A 13,527-nucleotide genomic window follows, 5' to 3' on the forward strand; every position below is an offset into this window, starting at 1 on the left:
TCCAGCTATCCAAACCAGACCTCCAGCTATCCAAACCAGACATCCAGCTATCCAAACCAGACCTCCAACTGCAGGTCATCATGGGAGAACTGTCTTCTGTTCATTTACAGTGTTCTGAATGTTATTCTGATGGTTATGATCCTGGGTGAGTGAATGGAAATACGAGATTTGAAATATTTTGTAAAAATATGTCGTTTACAGAGAATTTACGTGTTGCTTTTGTTTATCAACTTGATATTGACTTTTCCCATTTTGTTGGTTTATATTTCAGTGCTAATCTTGACCTTGCCATGTCAGAACAGGAACTCTCCTTCAAAACTAACACCAAGACGCCGAATAGACCAGAGGTAAGTTACTTTTTGTAAAGATCCTAAACAGTTGCACCAGTCTCAGCTAATTTGGGCCAATAATTTAGCTTAAAGCTGCAATATGTACTTTTAGGGCTACCCAACAAAATTCACATAGAAATGTGAGTTATAGATCTGTCATTCTCATTAAAAGCAAGTCTAAGAAGCGTTACATCTGTTCTGTGTGTGCTATTTCTATGCTTCCCATTCTTAAATTTAGTTTTTGCGTCTTTTACTTTCAGTTTTGTACACCAGTTTCTAACAGCTGAAAATACAATATTTTTGGTTATGGAAAATATTTCACAGCGGTTTAGATGGTACAATGATTATCAACACTATGCTTGTTTGTTTTGTCACAGAAACTGAAATTAGGTGAACTATTAGAATTTTAGCACCCATAGTGCAACCTTAACAGTATAACGTGCTGAAAAGCATACCGATTTATCATTACTCTGATTGCATGCAAGTTTAAAATAAACAATACAGTGACTATTTTTTTGTTATTACATTTACTCCCTCTTACAGCACCAAGACGATTAAATCCTGAACTTGTATCAATAATTAGTTTTGCAGTATAATGCATGATCCATAAGGGCAAGCTAAGAACATGCTTAGAAATGATTACTGTAAAATTATGGTAGTTGTGTGACATTGTTACAGTGATGACTAGAAGAGTCTACTGAATATGCATCACCCCTTTTCACTGCTAGTGTCACGTTCGTCGTATGAATCGGACCAAGGTGCAGTGTGGTATGCGTACATTCTTTATTAAAGAAAGAACACTGAACAAACTAACAAAACGAACGAAACGTGAAGCTATATGAAATAGTGCAGACAGGCAACTAAACATAGAATAAGAACCCACAAACACCAAAGGGGAAATGGCTACCTAAATATGATCCCCAATCAGAGACAACGATAAACAGCTGCCTCTGATTGGGAAACATATCAGGCCATCATAAACATACAAAAACCCTAGACAATACAAAAACTAGCGTAATCCACCCTAGTCACACCCTGACCTAACCAAAATATAAAGAAAACAGATATCTCAGGTCAGGGCGTGACGGTACCCCCCCCCCCCAAAGGTGCGGACTCCCGGCCGCAAACCTGAACCTAGAGGGGAGGGTCTGGGTGGGCATCTACCCTTGGTGGCGGCTCTGGTTCTGGACTCCGCCCCCACTCTTTACGTTGAGCCCTTCGCCTTTGTAGAACCGGACCGTGGATCATCCCCGGAGGCTCCGGACTGTGGCCCGTCGTAGGACGGACTGTGGCCCGTCGTTGGAGGTTCCGGACTGGGGACCGTCGCTGGAGGCTCCGGACTGGGGATCGTCGCTGGAGGCTCCGGACTGTGGCCCGTCGTTGGAGGTTCCGGACTGGGAACTGTCGCCGGAAGCTCTGGCCTGGGAACTGTCGCCGGAAGCTCTAGACTGTGGAAGCGCACTGGAAGCCTGATGCGTGGTGCCGGAACTGGTGGAACCGGGCTGAGGACACGCACCTCAGGGCAAGTGCGGGGAAGAGGCACAGGTCGTACTGGACTGTGGAAGCGCACTCAAGGCCTGATGCGTGGTACCGGAACTGGTGGTACCGGGCTGAGGACACGCACCTCAGGGCGAGTGCGGGGAAGAGGCACAGGCCGTATTGGACTGTGGAAGCGCACTGGAGGCCTGATGCGTGGGACCGGTACAGGTGGTACCGGACTGATGACACGCACCTCAGGGCGAGTGCGGAGAGGAGGCACAGGACGTACTTGACTGTGGAGGCGCACTGGAGATCTGATGCGTGGGACCGGTACAGGTGACACCGGGCTGATGACACACACCTCAAGACGAGTGCGGAGAGGAAGCACCACCCTTCCTGACTGGATGCTCACTCCAGCCCGGCAAGTGCGGGAAGCTAGCACAGGACGCACTGGGCTATGAATGCGCACTGGATACCTGATGCGTGGGACCGGTACAGGTGACACCGGGCTGATGACACGCACCTCAGCACGCCCGCTCTGCAGCGCTCTCAATGCTAGTACCTCCCCCCGGAATATTGCGTCAAACTCCTCATCCGACTCCCTGACTGGCTCTGGTTCGCTCCTCGGCTCTGCCGACTGCTCCATGTGACCCCCCCAAAAAATTGGGGTTTCTGTGGCCTACCTCGTTGGTATAACTCCTCGTAATATCGCCGTTCCGCTTTCGCTGCCTCTATTTCCTCCTTCGGAAGGCGATACTCCCCAGCCTGCGTCCAGGGTCCTGCTCCATCCAAAATCTCATCGTATGAATCGGACCAAGGTGCAGCGTGGTATACGTACATTCTTCTTTATTAAAGAAAGAACACTGAACAAACTAACAAAACAACAAAACGAACGAAACGTGAAGCTATATGAAATAGTGCAGACAGGCAACTAAACATAGAATAAGAACCCACAAACACCAAAGGGGAAATGGCTACCTAAATATGATCCCCAATCAGAGACAACAATAAACAGCTGCCTCTGATTGGGAAACATATCAGGCCACCATAAACATACAAAAACCCTAGACAATACAAAACCCTTAGACAATACAAAAACTAGCGTAATCCACCCTAGTCACACCCTGACCTAACCAAAATATAAAGAAAACAGAGATATCTCAGGCCAGGGCGTGACAGCTAGTCAGTAATTATATTGTTTGTTAACGTTCCCCTACTTTGCCATGAGTTGTACTTTACTAAAATGTGACGATGTAGTGTGTCCATTTATACATGAAGGGTCAATCCAGTTGTATTGTAACTGTCTTCTATTCAGACATCCCTCAAAACTAACCTGTTAGGAGTGCTGCAAACAAGCAAACTTTATTCAGGGATTTGAGGTGAGGCTGTGGTCAAAGTCTCTGCAACGTCTCTTTAACATTTCAAGAACCGCATCAATATTATACAGGTCATATAATCTGTGCAAACTTGCATGTGTCTTTTTGTCCTTATGCGTCATCATCACTTACAGTGGTACACTACTACACAATTTGACCGGGTGCGTTTTAACTGGTTGAACAGTACTATCTACCGAAAATAGTAAGCACTGCAGGTGTTCCCACTGCATCCTGGCTACCCAACAAATAGTCCTGGTGATATGTGCCACATTTTTGGTGAATTGTTCACTTTTTCATAAAAGCATAAAACTTGGTAAGTCTACACTTGTACAGTTTGGGGTCCTGAACATTTTCAGATGTGGAGCCATCACAAAAACTCCTCCTGGCGGTCATGGCCACCATTTTTCTATTCCGCCATAGCTAGACAATGTATTTTCTTGCATATCTGCCAAACATGATAACCAGGGCTCGACATTATTAACACTTGTCCGCTTGGACACGAAGAATATAGAATTAAATCACGCAAAAATCACATCACTCGGCTACTCAGATCAGAATTAGATTAGTTCCCTCTGCATGCAACGTGTACCACACTGTCCTCCCAATATCTGCAGAATTTATCAGAGTACAAGAGCCAATTTATGCTTGATGTGAAAATTGAGCTCCGTACTGCATTGCTGTGTGCATCCGGAGCGTTGTAACAATGCGGAGGGCTCCATAAAGCGCTGCATTGACATGATTGGTTCACTGTAAGTGGGGGCGGGAGGTCATGTATAAAACAAAAACTCACTTCCTTGACAACAGATCTTTAAAAAAAATGTATAAGAGTAACATGCAAAACAAACATAACAGCCAGAGGGATTCCACAAAGAAATTAGAAAAATAAATAAATAAAACTAATCCACATTATATCAAATCAAATACAGACATATAGCGAATGTTGTAGCGAAGGTTGTGAATGATCTTTACACCGAGGTAGGTTACAGTATCTTTTTCAGAGACGTTACAATCTGCTGGATTGACAGCTTCTTTCAAAACAAACATCTCACATTTGGAAAGATGTAATGCCAAACCTGAGATTTTGTAGAACTGGTTCACGATATCCAATGCTAATCTAGCTTGAGACACATTTTTCCAAAAAAGTGAGATGTCATCCGCCAGTTGGGATATCTTGATCTCGCTGGCCTGGAATGTAATGCCTTCAAATGGAATTTTATGAACTAATGAGCATAAAATTTGAGAAAAATAAAAAAAATAATAAAGATGAAATTGGACAACCTTGTCGTATTCCTTTGTAAATGTTAAACTTTGAAGATGTTCCATGACAGAGTTTGATACAGCTATTGCCACCATTATACAGAGTTCTAATAGCATTAGCAACAAAAAACTACCACATTTCAAATGCTTATGACAATCAAAGATAAAATTGTGACTTACAGTATGAAATGCTTTCTGAAAATCAAAAAATAGGATAACAGGGAAGTCATCTAATAGATCACAATACTCAACCAAGTCTAACACCAGCCTCAGATTATTCGATATATGGCGCCCTTTCATAAACCCTGATTGACATTCATCAATCAGATCATTCAAGCAAGACTTTAAGATTAAGACTATAATTTTGTAGTCGTTATTTGGGAGTGTGATTGGACGCCAATTATCAATATTTAAGAGATCCTTGTGTGGTTTAGGTATAAGAGTAATAACCCCTTGCTTCAGAGAGGCAGGTAGTTCTCCCTTCTTTATAGTCTCCTTAAAGGTTTCAAGTAAAAAAAAAAAAAGCTATTTCTTCAGAGAAGGTTTTGTAATATTCAGAGGTTAATCCATCACAACCTGGAGATTTGTTATTTAACTGAGCAACCCCGTACTGGATGTCCATAATGGATAAATCTTGACAACATGACCGATTGAATTCTTCACTAACCGAATTAACTTTCTCTATAGAATCAAGGAGATCCTTAGAGTCACTCAAATTGTAATCTAAGGAGTAAAGATTCTCATAAAACTTAGTGGTAAAGTCTGATAACTCTCTATCCTCAGTGGTAACCCCATTAATCTTACATTTCCGAAGTGTGTTGAGTTCCCCTCTACTCTTTTCCAAATTAAAAAAGTAGCTACTGTTCTTTTCGCCTTTTTCAAGCCATTGTTTTCTGGATCTTATGAAGGCTCCTCTAGCCTTTTCCTCATACAATGTATCTAGTTGATTCTGTAAATCATTCAATTTAGCTTTCTCATTAAGATCAAGATGCTCAATCTCTGTGATATCCGCAATTGTCTTAGAGTTCAGCTACCTCACATCTCCTTCTTAAAGCAAGCCGTTTTCCATAAGTAATACAGGCTGAGCGGATTTTAAATTCCAGCAGTTCCCAATATTTCCCATATTCTGCATAAGATGTAGCTAAACTCCAGTAAACAGAAATTAGATTCTTAATCACATTTTTTAAATCATCATGCAATAACAATGAGTTATTTAATTTCCAATAACCACCAGAGTATTTCTTACCATCCTTACTGCACATTCTTACAGTCAACCATATGACTTTATGATCCGTCAGGACTGCAGGCAGTATCTTTACCTCTACAGTGTTGGGCTCAAGACTAGAGGTTATCACCCACAAGTCAATTATTGATTGTAGTGGACGATCTCTATTACTCCATGTGTATTGTTTCTCTCCAGGGTTTTTAACTCTCCATATGTCAATTAAGTCCAGGCTTTGGCAGAACTTCACCAACTTGTTCACACCAATGTTAGGCCTATGGGGCAATCTATCAGTCTCATTAGAATAAACCATATTCAAATCTCCACCAACTATAATCTGACTGGATGGATATTTTCTCAGGAGACGTTTAAGAATTTCCTCAATTTCCTCTAGAAGTAAGTTATTTTCGAGGACTAGAGCAGTATCCATATACATTACACAACACAAACAATCTCTCCATGTGGTTGATGACCGCTACTAGCCCAATGTTCATTAGTGTCCATTTGAGTGAACAAAAATGTCCCTTTGAAATTGTGTGCTAAAATTGCAACCGCAGCTGAATGATTAGTCCCGTGGGCCAAAAAAATGACATTTCCCCACTGATTTGTCCAATAATTATAGTCCTCTTTGCATGAATGTGTTTCTTGAACAAATACAAGATCTGCGTTGCAGTCCTTACAACAAAACAAAAAAAAAAGCGTTTCTCTTCAACAGGTTGCATTGGCATTGATTGACAAACTTCAAGTCCATATCTATAGAATAGAAAGACAAATCCTATGCAATCTCAACTCTACCCTCTCTATAAAAAGTTGCTTCATACATTATTAACAGAAGTCTTCAATTGTAAACCATAACACCACAATTCAAAACTAGAACGCTTAGTTTGCAGTGGGAAGGACCTACCTTGTAAACCTACCGACAGAACAAATCACCCCGGTCGTATTTCTTTTCCGTTGGCGAAAAAGGCTCTGATTCCCCTGTAATATCCACCCTTTCCTTGATTTCGGGACTGTTGTACAAGAGGCCACAATTTTGCCTTTGCTGCTGCAGTCAAGTCCTCACCGAATCTAAATGTTCTCTCTTTCAGAAATGCGCTTTCCTTTGCTTTCTTCCAAACTGCATCTCTTGCTGTGCGAAAAGCAAACTGGATGATGATCGAGCGGCTGACGATGGCGTCTTGTTTCTTCCCAATACGATGAGTGACATCCACAGCCATATATCTATATGGAAAGTCCGGTGCCAGACGGTTACAGATGTCTCTTACTAAGCGCTTCACATTCTCATCCTGGTCCTCTGGGACACCGTAAAGCCGTAGCCCCCACCTTCTCCGGTATCGCTCTACTTCCGATAAGCGCTCTTGCATGTCTGCGATGGTCTTCTCCTGTGCAGTGCATTTCTCAGAAGTAGCAGTGTTTGCAAGTTTAAGCTCCTCGATACTCTTGTATGTATGATTCAGAGAGGTCTCGAGGTCAACTATTTGTGATGTGTTTTCGCGTATCATTTTCTCCAGACCATCGGCTCTTTCGTTTATCTTTGCAGAGACAGCATCGATTATGTTGACCCGTAGTTCGCGCAAAGACAATTCTTTGTGTCTTTTGGGGTGCAGGACTATTGACATTTTCTGAATCAACCGAATGTCCAGAATCCTCCATTTCTTCTCCCGAGGAGTCAGGTGGCGGTTTTTCTCCAATGTATGAGTGCTCAGCTAGCAACTGCCTACTCCTCCCTTTGCTTTTTCGCACATTTTTCTCTTCAATTTCTCAAAGTTTCAGATCAAATTAGCGGTCAACTAAGCGTTCTCTAGTGTGTTTACTATAAGCCAAGTTGCGTTACATTTAAGTAAGTTTGAGAGGGATAAAAGTTAAGGTTACTCGGAGCAAGCTGAAATCTCGTCTGCACTCGCCGCCATCTTCCAACCTACCCTTCACAACAGATCGCGGAACAGCACCGAGCTGTTGAGCAGAAGTGCAAGTATGAATGCCCTGACTTCTGCATAGGCTGTATTACCGTAAATGCTGCACGGGCAATGCAGACATCAGATTGACAATGCAGCGCCTTTAATTATTGTAAACTCAACAACAACAAAAAGTTCCTGGAGTATCCTGCCTAGCCCTTGCGTGTTGATGTTCTCTGTCTCCGTAGCCAGAATGATTTTGCAGTGCATGGTGATCGAACAGGTTTCCTTTAAAAACATTTTCAAAAAGTTTCTCATTCACTACAAAAACGAAGGTATAACATACCTATACCACTTGACATACCTTTGTATGCCTCCTCTTCTGTATACCTACAGACACAAAGGTGAGGAGATCTTACATTCAGTTAAGTGCCTGCGCCTGCTGTCCTTTCAAATAAAAAATCCAAACATTTCAGTTGGGCAGTTAGGTTCCTGCAAGAACCCCCACCTACTTAGGAGGTTCCTCGATTAACCCCACCTACTAAATTTCTTCGATTAATTTTGAGGATCTTAGAGAAGAACCCTTGTTGAACCCCTAATTTTAAGAGTGTAGGCCTGCATTGACAGGCACAAGCGGGCTTTCAATCATGCAGTCGTGGTATGCGTTTTTCTTTATCAAAGCGAGCCTAGCCGTGGGCACATTTGTTGATATTCATTGCTAGTTAGTGAGTTGTTTGCCCAGTTATAGCCCATTTTGGGTCTTCAATCAAAATCCTGGAAAAGGCCTGGTGTGTGCCAGGAGGGCGTAGCCAGAAGAGAGAGAGTGAGACATTTGTGCAGCAGGTGAAATAATGATATACAACCGACTAACTAGTCAATTGAAAACATTATATGTAGTTTGCCTGGTTTTCTCGCTTGTTAACAATGCATGTATTAATGTCATTGTCATGTCCTAAAATAACTTTCCACTGGCTCTCGCAAATGACCGGAACGCAGTTGATACTGGTGCACGGTTGATGTTGATGAAACCAATGCTGCATACTCAGGTTATAAAAACATCTCTCAAGCGCTAAAAATTGGGTTGGATTCTCTATTCAATACTGGACATGTAATTCTGACAAAGTTTTTATATGTTCTTAGAAAATATTCTTAGAAAAGCCTAATTGATAAGTAACTCCTATGCTGTCAAGAACTCCCCTGAACACTGAATATTTTAACCTTACAAATAAATAAACATCTCATCTGGTTACCTTTCCCACCTTGAACAGAGGTTATCCAAAGCTGTGGATTGTTTGAATGTATTTTCCTCTGTATCTGGTTTGACTTTAAATGTAAAAACAATTGTGATTTATTTGCATTAAAGGCTATATGTAATGATGTACGCTCACGACGCTGCACCTTGACAATTACATCCAATTTAAGGATAGGATTTGAAATATCATTCCAAATCTTTTTACAAAGGTTGGTGGCATTGAATTTCTCCTAAAATGTAACAGAGCTAACTATAATTCCCCTTATATTATAAGGGCGAAGGAGTACGCCATCGTTGTTGATGCAATAGCTACATGCCTTATAAGACGTATACAGGGAAATTACAATCTTCAGAGGAATGTGGAATTCAGTTTCAGCTTCCTATTAGATGGTTTATGCGTTAAGGATAAAAAGTGCACTAATAATTATATTAGGAAGATGAGTACCGAGCCTCCTTTTCCTCCTGCAAAAGTATACTGGAATTATAGAATTGGAATGTGGTATGGAACTTAAAGGACAGCATATTGTGTCAATAGCGAAGTCCGTGAAGTGTCTTTAAAAAAAGTATTAATTTAATATATCCGGTAAACTAGGTACTGACAATTTCAAATTGATATCGATGAAGTGTGTGTTTTGTCAAATTGAGAATGAAACCACAAGTCATGTGTTTTTTGAATGTATTTGCAGTAAGATCTTTTGGATGGATGTCCATTTATCTTTTAGATCAACTGGTGCTAGGGTTCGTCTTGATGGTAAAGGTGTTTTACTTTTGTTTCATGATTTATATCAGATTAAAGAATATACAATGAATCTGCATGTGTCACATGTATTGACGCTGGAGAGACGAAGCAGGTAGGGAAGAGCGGGAGCAGACGTGACAGCATGGTAAATATTATTTACAGTACATACCTGCAAGTGGGCAAAAAACCCAACGTTCTTTTTTTTATTGAACTCGAATTTTATTTTGAAGTGGTGCATAATCTGAAAAACTGTAAAGCAAACGAACTTTAATTGCCTGTGTAACCTTGTACATTTTGTTTACTTATGTATACCCCGTGTGTAAAGTTTCTGTGTTATTTGGTAGATTTTTTGTAAGATGTTTGTATATTGTGTTATAATTGTTGTTAATAATAAAAAAAATGTATATATTTTTTTAAATACCTCGCCCACCTTAGCCATTTGATCCCTGGTTCATTGAGTGAGGGAATTATTTTATAAAGACAATGTTTTTGCTTGTAATTGTAATGTTGCAGGGATGCCAACCATCCTCCTGGTGATTCCAGGAGAGCTACTGGATGTGCAGGCTTTTGCGCCAGCCCTGCTCGAACACACCACATTGTAAAACATCAGCTGCTCAACAGGACCTTGATAAGCTGGTGTGTTCGAGCAGGTAGTGTTTGAACAGGGTTGGATCAAAAGCCTGCACACCCAGAAGCTCTCCAGATGGAGGTTGATGGACCACATGTGTTTTACACAGTAGCCCATCAGTGTAGAATTTTACTTTGTGGGGGGTTAAGTGCCTTGCTCAAGGCCACAACGGCAGGAGATACTGTATAATACATGGGATCAGAGACCAGCAGTCTTTCATTGTCAATACCAGTGAAATAATGAATGTTATTTTGTGAAGTGGTTCCATGCATCATACAACACAGTTTTCAGTCACCTTTTTGGCCCATGGCGTTACAGACCTTTTTTTTTGGGGGGGGGGGGGGGGGGGACAAGTGACTTGCTCCTCCATATATTTACATATTCTTAAATCCATTCCTTTACTTAGATTTGTGTGTATTGGGTATATGTTGTGAAATTGTTAGATATTACTGCACTGTCGGGGGCTAGAAACGCACGCATTTGCTACATCCGCAATAACATTTGCTAAACACGTGTATGTGACCGATACAATTTGATTTGACATGATTTGAGCCATCAGACAAGTAAAAAATGGTTACTATCAAGCCCTGATAACACATAAAGGGTGAAGTCTACCTTCGGTCACTTCGGTGATTCTAAAATTACTAGATGAAGGCTTTGAAAAAATATATTTCTGTGTTGTAATTAATCATTGGACAGTAACGAAAATGTCTGTTATTAATGATTAAATCCATAATTTCATTTAAAAAACATGCTGTGTTGCCCCTCCCATTTCTGTCTACCGAACAAATGTAACTATTCTTACAGTAAGTAGTATGTAAGAAGTGTTTTGTAAGGGAGGTCCCTGTTATCTCAATGTTGATAGGCCTGTATTAGTGGTGCGCGGGTCAGTTGTTTGTTCACCCGCCCCCACGCAATTTAATAACCCATCTGCAACCGCCCGACTATATGTGATAGTGAAAAATGAGGTCCTCACCCAACCCAAACCCGCCAATATAGAAAATGTGTGTATGCTACAGTCAGAGACCGCAGAACGATTTTTTTTACAGGGGTTGCAGGATTTGGTTGTTGTTGCCTGATATTATATATGTTTCTGCTTATCATTTCCGACATTTTGGTAGGCTATTTGTAAGTCAACTTGTCTGTGATTAGATACTTGCAGCTTCTCTTTTGTCATTCTCCACTCCTGTTCTCTAGTCAAAATGTAGCCTATGTGTGTAGGCCTATAATTTTACTGCCAGAAATGCTTAATTCTGCGTAGGAGTTAATAATACAGCTATGTGTGAGGTTATAGACCTACAGTCAGTGTCCAGATATCAGTTTCCATTTAACCCATCTGAACAGTAGGCTACAGTTCCCTTTAAGTGTGATAGGCTTATTTGAAATCCCTGTGTTGTGACTGGTGAGTTTGTATATCACCTCACAATCATCACACATAACACGGCAGCACTGATATCATCCTCTTTTACCACTTCAGCAAATCTTTACCAAACATTAGGCTACTGTTCTGTCTCTTCCATCTCTACTACTTTTATTTTCAACTGTCCATTTCGCAGCTTTTCTCTTATTGAATTAAACATGGCCCTTTTTGTTTTCTTGGATCAACAACTGTTTCTGCCCTTTGCAAAAGCATTAGGCATGTATGTTATTTGGCATGCTTGGCACACATATAGTTATTTAAGCCTTGGACTTCGCACTAATGCCAGGTAGCCTTAAAACCCCCTTGGGTATATTCAAAATAACATAATAAAAACATCCCCATCAAAATCCCTCAATTTAAGCTACAGATATAATAAAACATTGCGTGGGCTGCGTCGCAATCGACCACTCCGCCTATGTCGCCCTTCCGCAGCTGTGGTGGGAAGTGGCAGAGCTATAAGCTGTTTGTCAGACCATGAGACATCCCGAGAATCGGTCATCACACCAAAGCTTCTGTAGCATCCGAACGGTTTGGCCTACAAACTAATATGATCACTCTATAGAAAGGGGAGACTCTCATGAACACTATGGAGTTCTTCGTTTTGTCATGGGACTGGTCTAAAGGTAACCCACTGGTCTAAAGGTAACCCACTGGTTTAAAGGTAACCCACTGGTCTAAAGGTAACCCACTGGTCTAAAGGTAACCCACTGGTCTAAAGGTAACCCACTGGTCTAAAGGTAACCCACTGGTCTAAAGGTAACCCACTGGTCTAAAGGTAACCCACTGGTCTAAAGGTAACCCACTGGTTTAAAGGTAACCCACTGGTCTAAAGGTAACCCACTGGTCTAAAGGTAACCCACTGGTCTAAAGGTAACCCACTGGTTTAAAGGTAACCCACTGGTCTAAAGTTAACCCACTGGTTTAAAGGTAACCCACTGGTCTAAAGTTAACCCACTGGTTTAAAAGTAACCCACTGGTCTAAAGTTAACCCACTGGTTTAAAAGTAACCCACTGGTCTAAAGGTAACCCACTGGTCTAAAGGTAACCCACTGGTCTAAAGGTAACCCACTGGTCTAAAGGTAACCCACTGGTCTAAAGGTAACCCACTGGTTTAAAGGTAACCCACTGGTCTAAAGGTAACCCACTGGTCTAAAGGTAACCCACTGGTCTAAAGGTAACCCACTGGTTTAAAGGTAACCCACTGGTCTAAAGGTAACCCACTGGTCTAAAGGTAACCCACTGGTCTAAAGGTAACCCACTGGTCTAAAGGTAACCCACTGGTCTAAAGGTAACCCACTGGTCTAAAGGTAACCCACTGGTCTAAAGGTAACCCACTGGTCTAAAGGTAACCCACTGGTCTAAAGGTAACCCACTGGTCTAAAGGTAACCCACTGGTTTAAAGGTAACCCACTGGTTTAAAGGTAACCCACTGGTCTAAAGGTAACCCACTGGTCTAAAGGTAACCCACTGGTCTAAAGGTAACCCACTGGTCTAAAGGTAACCCACTGGTCTAAAGGTAACCCACTGGTCTAAAGGTAACCCACTGGTTTAAAGGTAACCCACTGGTTTAAAGGTAACCCACTGGTCTAAAGGTAACCCACTGGTCTAAAGGTAACCCACTGGTCTAAAGGTAACCCACTGGTCTAAAGGTAACCCACTGGTCTAAAGGTAACCCACTGGTCTAAAGGTAACCCACTGGTCTAAAGGTAACCCACTGGTCTAAAGGTAACCCACTGGTTTAAAGGTAACCCACTGGTCTAAAGGTAACCCACTGGTTTAAAGGTAACCCACTGGTCTAAAGGTAACCCACTGGTCTAAAGGTAACCCACTGGTCTAAAGGTAACCCACTGGTCTAAAGGTAACCCACTGGTTTAAAGGTAACCCACTGGTCTAAAGGTAACCCACTGGTTTAAAGGTAACCCACTGGTTT

The 13,527-nt window shown here is 41.6% G+C and overlaps 1 long non-coding RNA gene across 5 annotated transcripts; it reads left to right on the top strand.

Annotated features, from left to right (window-relative positions):
* Positions 1 to 55: 55 nt before the first annotated feature.
* On the top strand, positions 56 to 13,521 carry LOC129850895 (uncharacterized). 5 transcript variants are annotated; one of them, XR_008758879.1, is made up of 5 exons: positions 56 to 145; positions 272 to 347; positions 9,600 to 12,752; positions 12,791 to 13,303; positions 13,380 to 13,521. It is a non-coding gene; the product is annotated as an uncharacterized LOC129850895 (long non-coding RNA). The 5 variants fall into 5 exon arrangements; XR_008758881.1 differs by having other exon boundaries at positions 9,600 to 12,467; positions 12,620 to 12,752; positions 12,791 to 13,521; XR_008758880.1 differs by having other exon boundaries at positions 9,600 to 12,448; positions 12,620 to 12,752; positions 12,791 to 13,521.
* Positions 13,522 to 13,527: the final 6 nt, after the last annotated feature.

The sequence above is a fragment of the Salvelinus fontinalis genome, unplaced genomic scaffold, assembly GCF_029448725.1.
Source record: "Salvelinus fontinalis isolate EN_2023a unplaced genomic scaffold, ASM2944872v1 scaffold_2435, whole genome shotgun sequence".
In the NCBI taxonomy this organism is placed as follows: Eukaryota; Metazoa; Chordata; class Actinopteri; order Salmoniformes; family Salmonidae; genus Salvelinus; species Salvelinus fontinalis.